Genomic DNA, 15,246 nt, shown 5'->3' with positions numbered 1-15,246 from the left:
AGAGTTTAAATGCATTGGATGTAAGAAATCATATATATAGGCAAACGTACAGCCTTCAACACTCCGTATAGTCAACTACAAAAGGGCAACATGCACGTTGTGAAAAAAAAATCTAGTTTTTAATTTTTTAACAGATTTCAATATGTCGTTTGTTTAATATGCTCTGGATGGGTATCGCCAAAGTTAAAGTTCAAATTAAAGTGGTTGCTCAGAGTTATTTGGTATGAAAAAGGGGAACGGCAGACAATAAAAAAATAAAATCCTAAAAATGTTACAGTATTTCGGACATAATTGGGATATCCCCAAACCACTTGGTCCTGTTATTTGATCCAAAGTTCTCAAATACAAGTTGTATTATAATAAATTTGTAAAATAGTCCACGAAACTCTGTGTCTCGCCTGATTTTGCTGCTTTCAGTGTTAAAGCGTAATGATGATCGGCTGTACATTCATCGGTCAAAAAAAAAATGTTTTTCTGTAGATATTGATATTGAGGTAAAACTCCTATACAAGTTTTAAACACTTCATGGAGGTAATAAATTTATCATGTCAAAACAGTTTAAATCGGTTTTAGTTAACTAAAACAAAACTGTATGGTTTTCAACAATGAGCAAAACCCATATCCATAGTAAGCTTTAAAAGGTCCCAACAGACTAATACTTTATTGTTTACAAATGAATCACTTCAAATCAACTCACACTTAAGTCACTGGAAAATCGGAGGAGGGGGTGGGGGCTCGGACTATGCGACAAAGCACCAATACTATAAAATAAGAATTCTCCGATTTTTTTTAGCGTTAATAATCAATTGAACATATATACGAATATCAATCTTAATTTTAATCAATTGAATTCTCTGATCTACCTCAAACTAATTGAAAACTAAACTTTTTGGAATATCTGTTTCACATGTGACGACGAACATGTTCCAGTTGTCGCAACCATATACCTTTATCTTTTACTCGAATGTGAACTTTCAAATAAAACCAAATCACTCGGTTTGTAATTTCGCGAATAAAACGACGGGTGCCACACGTTGAGCAGAATCTCCTTACCTTTCTGGGGAACCCGAGACCACCCCAATGGATTTAAATTACCCAGTCATACCGATCTATTGAGTCAGCCAATTGAAACTGTTTTTTAAGCCACCGCAACTTTACTGCAACTGAAAGTTGGAGGCATAGTGTTTAACCTCAGCACATGTCCGTCCGTCCGTCTTTCCGTCCCATTATGGGTATATAGTTATTCCGCATAACTCCTCCAACAGTTTGAATCCTAGGAAGTTCTCTTTACTGTCTGTTTGTACACATATTGAAGGTGTGCTGCATGTGGTCAGTGTTTATTTTCTATTAATATGTGCTGTTTTGGGAGAAAGTTGAACTTTTTCATTTTTGGGAATTTTACTTGCATAAGTAGGGCGTTTCCAGATAACTCCTCCTACCGTTTGAATGCTAGGAATTTATCACTCTGCTAGCTGTTTGTACATGTATTGAAGGTGTGCATGTGGACAGGGTTTTTTCTTTTTATTATTTTTCATCTTTTGGGGGAAAAATTAAACTTTGTCCTTTTTTGGGTATAAGCCGTTAAATGAGTTGATTGCGGGGGCATCACTTTGTCTAGTTTACATTTTTTTCTCGTGTTGTGCTGTGACACTTCTGTTACAGTCCGATGTTCGCTCACATACATCATGTAAAATTGAGAATGGAAATGGGGAATGTGTCAAAGAGACAACAACCCGACCAAAATAAAAAAAAACACAACAGCAGAAGGTCACCAACAGGTCTTCAATGTAGCGAGAAATTCCCGCACCCGGAGGCGTCCTTCAGCTGGCCCCTAAACAAATATATACTAGTTCAGTGATAATGAACGCCATACTAATTTCCAAATTGTACACAAGAAACTAAAATTTAAATAATACAAGACTAACAAAGGCCAGAGGCTCCTGACTTGGGACAGGCGCAAAAAATGCGGCGGGGTTAAACATGTTTGTGAGATCTCAACCCTCCCCCCATACCTCTAACCAGTGTAGGAAAGTAAAAGCATAACAATACGCACATTAAAATTCAGTTCAAGAGAAGTCCGAGTCTGATGTAAGAAGATGTAACCAAAGAAAATAAACAAAATGACAATAATACATAAATAACAACAGACTACTAGCAGTTAACTGACATGCCAGCTCCAGACTTCAATTAAACTGACTGAAAGATTATGATTTCATCATATGAACATCAGGCCCAATCCTTCCCGTAAGGGGTTTAGTATCATACCATCATAACATATATGAGAAGAACATAACCCGTGTCATGCCAACATACATGTTAGACTCCGCCAAGAGCACTTTATATATGTACCTACCCCAAGTCAGGAGCATGAAGTTCAATTGTTGTCGTTGTATACATATGTGTCATATTCGTTTTTTTTGTAAAACAGACCGTTAGTTTTTTCGTTTGATTTTTTTTTCTCATAGTGCATGGTGGCTTTTTGTAGCTGACTATACGGAGTGTTGAAGGCTGTACGGTTGCCTATTTATATGATTTCTTACATCCACTGTATTTAAACTCTGGTGGATAGTTGTCTCATTGGCAATGTCACCACATCTAACTTTATTTCAACTCCTATGTTGCGTTTTGTATACTGCAACATTGTTTATTTAGTAAGCATATCTCGGAGACATCTTTTCGGTAGCCCGAGCAAAAGCCCTTGTTCCGCGATAGGAAATTTAATTACGAACTCAAAAAGACATAAAATAGCTCGAATTTCAACTCGAAATCTTAATTAATCTAAATGAGACTTAAATTCGAATCTTACTCAAACTCTACCTCAAGAAGTGACTCAAATTCAAAGTTGTAACTAGAACTCTGCCTTTAAATGTGACTCAACTCGAGGTTAAATTCGAAACTCAATGCTAACTAGAACTTTAATTCTAAGCATGACTTGAATTCGAAAACTAACTTAAAGTTTAACTCAAACAGTAACCCGAACTTTAATTTGAACACTAATTAGATGGATATCCACACGAGTTCAAGGCGCACTATCTAAAAATAGAACAGGTTTTTCCGAATTGGTCACTTGGTTTTACCTCATCAAGTAATGGGATAACCACATCAAAGAATGACAGGAACACATCAAAGAATGACAAGACCACATCAAATAATAAAACAAAGACATCAAGAAGTGTAAAATCGTCAAAATTTGAAACATCATTACGCAATGTTAAAACCATAATAGACAAATCATCATTACGAAATAACAAAACCACATCATGTAATGAAACTACTACATTACGTTAAGTCATATACACATCAAGTAATGCTAAAACCACATTGACTAATGACACAACCATATTGAATAATGGGGAAACCACATCGAGTAATGACAAAACCATATTGAGTAATGACAAAACTATATCAAGTCAATACGAAACCATATAGTGTAATATCGAAATATCATTAAGTAATGACTAATCCATATTGAGTTATATTAAAAAAAACATCTTTACGTAATGTCAAAACCATATTAAGTAAAGATAGAATATCATTAAGTAATAATAAAACAACTTAAAGTAATATAAGAGTTCCACATAAGACAGCTGTGGCGTTCCATAGACGCCTGCTGGTTCTCACTTACTGACAGAAACTTTTTCCAGTCAGGAATTTGACGACCTTCTATATATATGACGTGAAACACTTGTACAGACGAACAAGAATTTAATTCAGCTTTAAAATAACTGCAGTTGTGCCTGTTAGTGTAAGATTTATAGCAAGAATGGTGGTACAATATTTTGTAATCATCAGTACGAATATTGTCTAGGTCTGAAGCATAATGCAATATACTAAAATATACATAATCTTTCCGTGCTCATAGCCTCGATAAAGCTTTTTGTGTGCTAATTCCTCGCATTTTAATATGCAATTCAGGTGTTATACCACCATTGATTTCCCCCTATTAGTCTTTGTTAAATTTTGCACTTTTCAAAAAAATGTGCAGAATTTATCTTTGTTTCAAATAAAGAAAATTTAATACTTGGCATGAGTAAAGTTTTATCCTGTTCAGTACTATAGAAAATATTTCACATAACATTGCATTGCATTTAAGAAAATAACTACCACTGGAAGTTAACCAATCAAATGTCTTCCCTAATTTAATCTGTGTACAAGGTTTAGTAATCATGTAACCTCAAGTTTATGACACAGAAATATTTTACTGCAATAAAATGTCGGATTAATTACCTACAACTGTCAGATTCATAGGAATATGTTTTGTACAACCGGATGTGACGTACCATGATTTGGTGGTATTACACCTTCAGTAGAAGAACCGTGACATATAACACACTTATCCCATTGTATTTCGTTCCTCATTCGTTTTAGGCTTGATGGGCATAGTTTAACAGGACTGTGAATTTGTGCCATATTCCGGGTCTGAAACGTAACCGACGGATTTGATTTGTATATTATAATTATAACAAAAATATCGATTCAAAAAAAGCAATTAAAATTAATATAAAATACAACAAAACAAAAATTCCTAAAACAATACAACTAACTGGACTATTCAAAACACACAAATCGACCAAACAACAAGCAAAAAAAGGAATGAGGTTAGCGACCTGATAGTGTAAGCTACGACACGATTTACGGCACGATAAAAGGCGTGTTTAAATAAGGCAGAACTATCACTAAATTTGTGTTTTAAAATGCTATTTTCTTCGCACCAATTAACTTTACACGAAAGATATTTGGCACACATACGAACCATGTCTTATTGCTGTAATCAGAGTAAACATCCCGTGAAAGTAACACCCAATACATTTTCTTTCGTTCAGAATTTGGTAAATTTCAGCTAAAACAATAGCTTTACTAAAATCATGAAATACTTATACTTAAATTATAAAGATCTTTTCAGCTTTCGTTATATGATAAATTTGATTTTTAAGCTAAATGATAAGTATCATTTAAACAAACATTTATCCTTCAGATACATGTACAGGTAAACTCATTTGACTCTTTTGGAAAACAAAATTATATAATACTTTAGCTCAAACAACATTGGGTAAGTAGACTCATTTTGGCGTAACTTACTCTAAGAAGGGTTCAATATGGATTTATTATAGGCAATCGAAAATAAATGAACTGAATATGAAGAATGATTTCCAGAATAAGAATAATGATAATAATATTTAAAAAGGACTAATGAGTTATGGAAACATGTACATCTCAAAAATCATATAATGAAAATATAATACTCTAAATTCTGCACAACAATTTGCATATTGATTTAACATGGTTGTGCTGACTTTTAGGGTTATTATGAATATAACATGTGTTTTCATGAGATCCAGGCTGTGTGGGTCTGTCGAAGAGTTGTCACTTGTTGAGACGTACTTACAAACAGATAAATGTATCACAATGAAGTGTAAGTGTTCTATATCTCTGCAAAGAATTTGAAAAGAGTGCCGCACCATCAAAGGAGTTCACATAGTAGTCAATTGAAATAAAGAAATAAAAAACCAAAGTAAATAGAAAATCAAAGTACTGTCATACTGTATACTCTGTCAGAGTCAGTCACTAGGTTAATGAGTGAACAAATATATACAAATACTATTATAAACATTAATCAATTCAAGCTGTACTACATATTATACCATTAATTAAAATGTCAGTTATGCTTAAATTATTTTGCGCAGGATAGTATTTAAGCAGTGATTTTTAAAGGAACAAGTACCTTTTAAATCATACCAAGACATAAACACTTGTACTGAATGCACCTTCGGGGAATAACAGTACACCAGCAGCGGTACCGAACTATCACTGTAAAGTAAACTGAAATTTACAATATCCATGTTCTCTACTTGGATATAATTGAAAATAAAGGACGTGTTGCTTTCCCTGATATATATTTATACTTTTATGCATCATTATTTCCCGCGAATTTTACTTACACTAGCGATCAGCTTCGGAACTGACATGATGTATAACACATGTATCATGCCTTTCATCAATTCTCCATTGAATAACAATAGTTTAAGATTATAAATCCCTCAAGCAATGTTGTTTCAAATGAAACTGGACTATTCTCAGATGTGTACTTTGTGTCTATTTATTGTGAGGATGTATAAGCAACCGCCCACGTCCACTCCTTGTTTTTGTTAGATATAGTTCTATTTGTATCTATCTGACGAGTTAAGCCATTTTCAACTGATTTTCATAGTTTGTTCTTATGTGTTGTTCTGTTACACAACTTTCCCAGGTTAAGGAGAGGGCATACAAAAACAACATTTTTTGTCCCGTCCGAAGTCAAGAGCATGTAGTTCAGTGGTTGTCGTTGGTTCATGTATGTCATATTTTTTTTTTTGTAAATTATTTTGTTATAAATTAGGCCTGTAGTTTTCCCAAATGAATTGTGTCATACTTTTCATATCGATGACTTTTATAACCGACCATACGATATGGGTTATTCTCATTCTTGAAATCCATATGGTTGCCTTTAATTGCTTACATCTACTTCATTTTAAGTTTGGTAGATAATTGTGTCATTGGCAACCATACCACATCTCCTTATTTTTTAATTCACTTATCTTTTAATATCTCTTTGCTTATAGGCTCCCCGAGTATTTTTACATTTTTGGCTATCAATATTGAAGGTAAATTCATTAAAGTACTTCGATAGCATCCATTTATAAAGATTTATTTTCTTTTTACAAAGCATCGTCAAATTATATGTAAAGAATAAACTTATTTTTGTATCTCTGAAGTTTGATTGGAGCACCAAAGTGTTATGGATACATTTGAAAAAAATAGAAATTCGTTTAAAGCCATTTATGTATATGTTTGGGACACGAATAGCGAAGGAATTTCACAAACTGATGTCAACGAAGATGAAAAACATCTTATTGACAAGGACCCATTATTTGAATATGCCCGACTTCAAAACTTTTGTCTTTTAGACATGTCTACTATATTAGACACAGATAAAAGTGGATCTCTTGATAAACAAGAATTCAAAGATGTATTAGAGGTGAATATCTTACTAGTTGTATAAATATACCATTGGAAATTCCATCATAACATTTAATCAAATGTGGGTTAGAGATGAGTAACTTACAAATATAAATATACAATTGAAATCTCTTAGTAAGATTTATTCAAAGATAGATTAGAGGTGAGTAACTTACAAAGTGTATAAATATTCCATTGAAAGTTCTGCGTCACCCAGATTTTATGAAAGATGGATTAGAGGCGAATAACTTATAAACTGTACCAATATACGATTGAAAGTTCATTGTCAGATTAAAGATTACTAATAGTATCAAAATTTGTATAAAAGTGACACCTAACATCCACGTATTCCAACATCAATCCGAATTCCGATAGCAAACAATCTTATTCGGAAGACTCCGTACTATACATATACTATAAGTATTTTATTGTAATTATATCACAAAATATTGATCACCTGATGCTAGTATTACTAGACTTGCAATTGCTTTACATCAATCCGACATTAATTTAATGTTTCGGCGGTTTTTGTATTATATGCTAATGATAAATGTATAACATTTATGAAAGATTTTACGCATTGTAGGCCCGCCATCATGAGGGATTTACCTATATCAATTTATTTCAATTTTGTCGTTGTCAATAGATCTGCAATATTTTAATGCTTTTTATAAGCTATTATTAGTTTGCTTGAAAATATTTCGTTGCAAACTGCATCCTGTTTTAGTAGGTCCAAATGTTTACTAATGCATTGTTTTAATTTCTGAATGCATGGATTAAATTTCGTTGCCAATACTAAAGGAATTTCCTTTGTGTTTTGTTTGGCCTTTTTTCTTATTAAATCAGATCTTTTACATGATAATGCCTCAGTTATGTACTTTTCGATTTCAATCTCCGTGTATCCTCTCTTTATTAAGTTCAATCTGAACTGTAACAAAATATATTGTAAATCAACATCATTATTTGTTGTTATAATGTATCTGATTACTTCGCCCTTGATAAACCCTGCAAACACATGTCTACTGTGACAGCTTTTACGATCTAGATAAAAGAAGGTATTTGTTGGTTTAAAGTGTGTTTTCTCCTCCAAAAAATTTTCATTAGAAAATCTAGTTCCTTTGAAAATATTAATATTATTTCTTTAGATGAGAATTATATTAATATAATATCATCATGATACCTTCCATAGAAAAATATATTTTATGTTCAATATGTTCAAACTGAGAAAGAATTTCTTTTATAATTAACATCAAGAAATATTATTTCTTTAGATGAGAATTATATTAATATAATATCATCACGATACCTTCCATAGAAAAATATATTTTATGTTCAACATGTTCAAACTGAGAAAGAATTTCTTTCATAATTTTATACATGAGTTTATCACAGTTTCCGGCCTTCATTTAATTACCTTAATAATGGTAATCAAATTGATTATGGGCCTGGATATATGCATATATTGCCTATAATACACCGATTAAATGAATCGGAATTAGTAAAAATCAATAAATATGGGTTTAACATTGATAACATGTAATGCCGCCATGTCGGCCAATCATATCTCAGATTGGTACTGTCACAGAATCTATTGGACGCTATATCGATTATTTTTTAGTACCTATGGTACAAAAACAACACACATATATAAAGGATACGGCTGATCATAGATTACATCTATGGTCTGATCTAATATACAAGTTGGAAAGAATTAAGCCTATTGCAGATTGCTGGCTGTGTAGTTTTGATGTAGTATCAATGTACACTAATTGCCCGATTGATAAATCAGATTACAAAATCAAATGCCCACCAACGGATGATTTAATCTATCTCCTCAGATCAATTTTAGAGAACAACATTTTTGATTTTAATGGACAGCTATATAAGCAAACAATATGAGCCGCGATAGGAGCAGTGCCGAGCCCGGAAATCTGTGATATACTCATGTATAATATTATGAAAGAAATTCTTTCTAAGTTTGAACATAGAAAAAATATATTCTTCTATGGAAGGTATCGTGATGATTTTAAGTGTAATTTATTTTTTAAACGGATCTGAAATACTAGGCAAACATATCATTTACCTCACACTTTTTTCAGTAATGCATTTATGCATGAAACGTTGTTTGAGTAAAGACCAGTGGCGAATATTTCTGTGTACGTCAAGTCGGGCAGACCTTTTCAAATGAATTAGGCAGCAATTATTTAATAACTATTTTTTTTGGGGGGGGGGGGGGGACGTGGGCTATGGATTTTTTTCATGATAAATTTTTTTGACAAGTCAAAATCAATTTTAGCATTATATATAGTGGCAGCTGAAAATCAAAAAAAAATCCATAGACCCCCCCCCCCCCCACCTCCCTCCCACCCGCCTTTCTGTTTTATATTCTACTATATTCCCGAAAATCACTTGTTTGCTGCCTTATGAGTTCGTCAATGATCCTGCGTTGAGTCTTGATCAGGGGTTAATAAAGTATGTTACTTTATTTTTTTTTCAAAGAATAAACATGCAAATTTTAGACAAGAAATTATATAAAGAGCTTTATTAATAATTATCAAAAATGTCAATTTTATTCAAAAATAGTTTCCTCCTTAAATATATACACGGTAAAACTAATGTCCTAAATGCCTAGTTTTGTGTACACTTAACCTACACAAGGCGGCCTACATTGACTATCGACTAGACAAAACAAGATTTAAACTACATGTAAACATTGAGTTTTGTCAATGGGAACGCAATTGTGTTTAGTTTATGTGCGAGTTACACTTACACAACACCGAATTTAAGTCAATGTGAACACGGCCTTAATAGCAAGAAGTATAATTACGAATTTTGTTATAGTCCGATTTTCTAATGCCGAATATGGAAAAGGCCGAGTTTGTTGTGGGCCAAGATGAGATGATATACCATGATACTTTCGATACTCTCGGGCTTTAACGTATTCATTTTACATTTATAAAAATCGTAGTCAGCGTCGTAAAATGTTCATTCATGAAATATTTTAAACACGGATTTAATTTTGAAACCAGGAATATAGTACTCCGTTTGGAGGCACACATATATGGATCTGACGCATGTTTGGAGAAAACCGATAAAAGCATAACGTAGCAACTGCTGTCTTGTGTGTGTATTGATTTTACTTTCCGCATAGCGCAGGTCCGTGTAGCAAGCTATAGCAAACTTTCCAAAAATGAAGTAAATGTAGAAAGATATGATGGGTGTTTTATAAATTGAATTTTAAATAAAAATTGGACCTTTCTAAGAATAATGGAGGACCTTTAAGTATCTTTGGTCAAAGGTCCGAGACCTTCCATTGCTTAAAGTAAATTTGAACCCCTGATTAATATACAACTAAAACTTAAAACCTAAAACCTCTGCACATAGTATTAGTATATCATTTGCGCACCATAGTTCTCCATATCAGTCAAATTTCAAACCAAACCCGCCACCTGTGATAGTAAAAACTGGTTTGCTGTCTACAACCTAAAACCTTATATAGAACTTAAATAGGATCATTAACATAGGAAAACAACAAAATAACATTTAATATTCTAAAGATAGTAAAGACTGTTTTACTGTCCCTGCAAAAAAATTAATGGCCTCGCGAAGAAGGTCGCATAGAGACAAGATAACACCATACAGATATATACATACAGTCTAGCCGTTGCAAAACACAAGGCACGACTGAAGAGCAATGGACTAGCACAACCCTCTAGTAACGTCACACCAAATAGAACACAACAAGGGAAGACAACTTTTACCAAGTACACACTCAGTACAACTTAAGCTGTCCAAAACTGGTTGATGCTACTGACCAAATGAATGTTCAAGCTGAATTAAAAAATGGGACACTGGTAATGAAATTCACTCCTGTTGCTTTTTTTATGTTTCTTAGGCACACTCTGTCATTTTATGAATATTCTACAAAACTTACAGCTATTTCTCACTTTAAAAGAGACAAAAACAATGTTGTTTTGGAGAATCTCTCAGTATAAAACCAATCAATAACACGGAAATTGGAAGGTGATAAGTCTATAGAATCAATATGTATAAAACCGCTTTTTCAGTAGAAGCCAATAGTAGAGACATAGGAGATTTTAACAGAAAAGATCTGCACGAAATATTTCAGACTCTGCCTTCTACAAGTCTCCTGAACAAAATGAATTCAATTATACAAGAATCTTGTAGCTCATTTTTAGCAGATAAACTTGTACAAAATTCTATACAATTAGATCAGATCTCAACTCATGATTCACCAACAATACAGCTGCCAAATAGAGACGACAATGGTCCACTCAGCCCAATCTCAAACATCCCTTTATATGACGCTACAGTAACAACAATAACCCCTTCTCAAAACTATCTACTAGTAACTTGTCCTTCATGTTCTGGAAACATAATCGACTATGATTTCATCATCTGTGTTGTATGTGACGAAAAATTTCATTTCCAATGCCAAAACATTACATACGATCTTTGCAAATCAATAAGCTTCGAAACATTAGAATGTTTTCAATGCATGCAGTGTACAACATGTACAACGTCTCGTTAAAAGACCTATCAATTTGTTAACTAGAAACAGACAATCAAATCACTAAACAAAGTGCTAACTCCCTGAACTCAACTGATACTATAGTAAAAACAGTTCCTATCAACAATATCACCAGAAACTGGTACATCTGATCACATCTCTAGAATCAACCCTCATGACCACTTGCGTTTAAATATGCATAGTATCCAGCAACTCACAAATGCAAGTGCTCCTGAAAATATAACACCAAGCTCTCATATCCAAAAAGAGCAATCAGACACCACCAAAAAGCAAGAAACAGAAGAACGTAAAGCAAGAAGATCTAAAGTCTAAGCTTGCCATGGCAGAAGCTCTAGGAAACACCGTTTTAGATAACAATAACACAATAAGGAACTTGCAACTTGCTCAGTTAGGCCAAAAGCAGATAGCAGCCAAAATAGAGTAGACTATCTCAGCTCGAACCCTAATGTGTTGACCACAAATACTACTTTTAAAAACTGCCATTGTACACAACTGGATAACAGGGTTAAAGAACTAGAATGAAAAATTACCAATCTCGGATTAATAAACTTAGAAAACCAAATTCTAACGCTCAGGAATCAAAATCAAAATAACTTCAACTCACAAGTTTCTGTACATATGGTGCCGAAACAACATGTTATTCATTTTACCACGAAAACAGCTCCAAATCAATGGATGCAACAAGCACAACCTCACCAATTTTTCCATCATGGTGTACCGGCTCCTCCACCGTATATGTACAGTGGAGATCACTTCTAACCTCTCATTTAATCTGTCAGAATCTGTCAGGAGAACTGTTCTAGGACAGTACGTAGAACTGTCAGCCTGACACCTTTTAGTCAGTTCTAGCTAGAACAGTTCCAACCTAGAACTGATTTGGACAGTTCTACCTAGAACTGATCCTAACAGTTCTATCCTAGAACAGTTTAAGACAGTTCTACAAATGTTGCTAGAACTGACCAAATGTTTGGTCGGTTCTACTTCTAGAACAGTTCTACGGTTAGAATTGATTTCAAATTCTACGACTAGAATTGATTTATAAACTCTACGGCTGGAATTGATTTATAAATTCTACGACTAAAATTGATTTATAAATTCTACGGCTAGAATTGATTTTTGAATTCTACGGATAGAATTGGTTTATAAGTTTTAAGAACTCTTTGACTAAATATAAAGGCTTCGGCAAAATAGAGATTAATATTAAATAGAGTTTCGCTATTTTGCAAGTTTTATTTCAGATTTATAATCGGCAAGAGAACATGTTTAACCTCGCCATATTCTGCATGTATGTGCCTATTCCAAGTCAGGAGCCTGTAATTCAGTGATTTTCTTTTGTTGTGTTACATAAACTATTTGTTTTTCTTTCATTTTTTGTACATTAGGCCGTTAGTATATTGGGGGAGCAGGGGCGGATCCAGCCATTTTAAAAGGGGGGACGGTCCCAACCCAGGACCAAGGGGGGATTCCAACTATATGTCCCCATTCAAATGAATTGATCGTCCAAAAAAAGGGGGGTTCCAACCCCGGAACCCTCCCCTGGATCCGCCACTGGGCATTATTATTTGAATTGTTTTACATTTGTCATTCCGGGAGTCAGGACGGCTTGTATAACAAAATTATCTGACCTCATTAACCAAACGTAATAACATTGGCTGATCCAGGGGAAGGGGGGTCCGGGGGTTTGAACCACCTTTTTTTGGCCGATCAATGCATTTAAATGGGGAAATATAGTTGGAACCCCCCTCCCCCCCTTTGTCCTGGGTTGGGACCCCCCCTTTTTTAAAAGGCTGACCCGGCGCCTGAATAACTTGTTTCCCACTCCACAAATGTGATATCTGTTTACGAGTAGTTTTCATACCTCGGACGGCCCTGTTAAACAGAAATCTTTTGACCGCATCAATCTAAACTGACATTATTTGCTCTTTCTTTCTGCAAATCTAAATAGCTGCACAGTACTTTAGTTATAATTTTAGGTCAAGAGGGACTGAAATATACAAGAAACAGCATTATTGGAAACAATTTTGTTCGCTTCAATTTATAGTGCCAACATACAGGGGCGGATCCAGCCATTTTAAAAAGGGGGTTCCCAACCCAGAGTAAAAGGGGGGGGGGGAGGGTTCCAACTATATGCTCTCATTCAAATGGAACGATCGCCCCAAAAAAGGGGGGTTCAAACTATCCACTTCGATATTTGTACATGCAACGTTTGATCAGTAAAAATATAAAAAATCTGCTATTATATAGCAAAGTTATTGGAAAGGATTTTTTCTTCTAAATTATAAAGTGTCCTTACTGCAGTGACGTCATTTAGAACTGTTCTACAGTCCTAACTGATTTAGTCAGTTCTGCTGACAGTTCTACGGTTAGAACTGATATGGACAGTTCTACCTAAAACATTTTTAGACAGTTCTGCCCTAGATCTGATCCTGACAGTTCTACCTAGAACTGATTTAGTCAGTTCTACCTAGAACTGAATCTGACAGTTTTACTTAGAACAGTTCTAGGGTAGAACTGTTCTAGGTAGAACTGTTCTAGGTAGAACTGTTCTAGGACAGGTTAGAACAGTTCTATGACAGATTATTCTGCCAGTTCTAATTAGAGGTTAGAAGTTATCTCAACTGTATAGATAATCACATAGAATACTAGACTAACTCAGAGACCCAATATTAATCAAGTTCAACAAGCTCAAATGTTCAATCCTCTACAAAGAGAACTTGTAACTCAGTTACCGACCTCTGATAGTAATAACTGTATTGTTGTCAACCAAATATCGTCCTAAAATTTTGTTTTACCAATCATACAAAACTCAAGGAAAAGGCAATGTTAAATCCAATATGAAATTTAAAGATACTGGAGATGTAAGTAACACACTGAGCAATGATAGAAAAAACAGTTTTGCTGTCAGAGAAGACTTAAAATTTAAAGTTCCCGAAGATAAATACCACACATTGAACAAAGATAGCAAAAACAGTTTTGCTGTCAAAGACGACTTAAATTTTAAAGTTCCTGAAGGTAAATACCACAGATTGAACAAAGACAGTAAAAACAGTTTTGCTGTCAGAGAAGACTGGAAATTTAAAGTTCCTGACGATAAATATATCACATTGAACAAAGATAGTAAAAACAGTTTTGATGTCAGGAAAGACTTGAAATTTAAAGTTCCCGAAGATAAATATAGCACATTTAACAAAGACAGTAAAAACACTTTTGCTGTCACAGAAGACTTGAAATTTAAAGTTCCTGACGATAAATATAGCACATTGAACAAAGATAGTAAAAACAGTTTTGCTGTCAGAGAAGACTTGAAATTTAAAGTTCCTGAAGATAAATATAGCACATTGAACAAAGACTGTAAAAACAGTTTTGCTGTCAGAGAAGACTTGAAATTTAAAAATCCTGAAGATAAATATAGCACATTGAATAAAGATAGTAAAAACAGTTTTGCTGTCAGAGAAGACTTGAAATTTAAAGTTCCTGAAAAAAGATATAGCACATTGAACAAAGACAGTAAAAACAGTTTTGCTGACAGAGAAGACTTGAAATTTAAAGTTCCTGAAGATAAATGTAACACATTCAACAAAAACAGTAAAAACAGTTTTGCTGTCAGAGAAGACTTGAAATGTAAATTTCCTGAAGATAAATATAAAACATTCAACAAAGACAGTAAACACAGTTTTGCTGTCACAGAAGACTTGAAA

The sequence above is a fragment of the Mytilus galloprovincialis genome, chromosome 8, assembly GCF_965363235.1.
Source record: "Mytilus galloprovincialis chromosome 8, xbMytGall1.hap1.1, whole genome shotgun sequence".
Lineage (NCBI taxonomy): Eukaryota > Metazoa > Mollusca > Bivalvia > Mytilida > Mytilidae > Mytilus > Mytilus galloprovincialis.
The sequence above is the reverse complement of the archived record's forward strand: the minus strand, read 5'-3'. Positions refer to the sequence as shown.